General features: G+C 42.5%; 1 protein-coding gene across 1 annotated transcript in view; it reads left to right on the top strand.

Moving 5' to 3' along the window:
- The first annotated feature begins 6 nt into the window (after positions 1-6).
- Positions 7-1,274, top strand: part of LYRM1 (LYR motif containing 1) — a 26,691-nt gene continuing 25,423 nt past the window's right edge. The window contains exon 1 of the mRNA XM_004705735.2: positions 7-88. The gene's annotated coding sequence lies outside the window, so the exon portion shown is untranslated. The remainder of the gene's footprint in view (positions 89-1,274) is intronic.

Below are 1,274 nucleotides of genomic sequence, written 5' to 3'. Positions count from 1 at the left end.
AGACCCTGTGGCTGGAGCTTTAGAAAGCAAGTATTGGAGCAGCGGCAGGGCCCTCGTGAAGCAGGACCTTTTAGAGTTTGGATTAAAGGTAATGGGAAAACCCCATTTTAATATTTTTAGAAGGGACGTGGCCTGGCTTTTTTTTTCTTTTTAAATCACTCTGTCTACCAGCTAAATAGAGCTGTCAGACCTGCTGGGAAACTAGAATTAGACCAAGGGAGAGGTGGTATTGCTTTTGACTCGTGTGGTCACAGTGGAATTGGAGAACAAACATTAGATTCAGACTATATTTTGAAAGTAGAACTTGGAAGACTTGGTGCTCATTTGGATGTATGGTGTTGTGACGAGTGCCAGACGAAAGAAAGATGGCTCTAAATGGACAAGACCAGAGAGGAATCGGGAAAGAAATACCAATTCCCTTTGAACAGAATAAGCTCGAGAAGTTGATTAGCCACCAACTGAAGATGTCAAGAAATTGGACGTGAAAAGCAGTGTTCAAGTCATTGTTGGAGAGCATAAAAATGGGGTTATCAGAATATACAAAGAAGGCCTCAAAAGTTTTGTGGACAAATTCCATGATCTTTTATTTACATTTTCCATGAACTCTCTGAAGCCCCATCCTAGGTCACCTAAAAACATTAGGAGACAGGACACACAGGATTCAGGAGAAGCCAGCAAAAGAAAGTCTTAGGGGACCCCAGACATAAAAGGAAGGAAGTCCCCACCCCCTTCATATCCTGGAATAATGAGACCCATCCTCACAATCTATGATATTCATCTGCCCGCTGATAGAGCTGCCCATCAACTAAGAGCTCGTCCCCCTTTCTTCTGCTACTTGTCAGTGCTTTGGGGCTTGTTTGTAGGTTATTTGGATCCTGATTATATAGCAAGTCTAATTTTTAATGGTTTACTTGTCTGTCTCCTTCATAAACTATAAACTGAGAGTAGAGACTATTTCTGCTGTGTGTATATTGCTTTCTAATTCAGAGCTTTGCCCACAAGGCCCAGCATGTCACTGTTGCTGGGTAGGAACGCAACAAAAGGAACACTGCATTCATAAGCTATCTGCCATGGGATTCAACAGTTTCTGATAAAGCCTTTTTGTCCCTGCCACTACTATCTAGATAGGAGTCTCAGAGGAAGGACTATCAGAAGAATCAGGGCTGGGTTTTGTTGTTTGATTTGCCACTAACCAATGGAATGACCTTGAGTAAGGTCCATCTCTGGTAAGGAGGTTGGTCTACATCAGTGTTAACCCAATTTGATGGTGCTGC

Source organism: Echinops telfairi, unplaced genomic scaffold (assembly GCF_000313985.2).
Source record: "Echinops telfairi isolate 266 unplaced genomic scaffold, ASM31398v2 ScPeMD7_5;HRSCAF=22, whole genome shotgun sequence".
Classification (NCBI taxonomy): Eukaryota; Metazoa; Chordata; class Mammalia; order Afrosoricida; family Tenrecidae; genus Echinops; species Echinops telfairi.
Note: the sequence above shows the minus strand (reverse complement) of the source record. Positions and strands in the feature narration are given on the sequence as shown.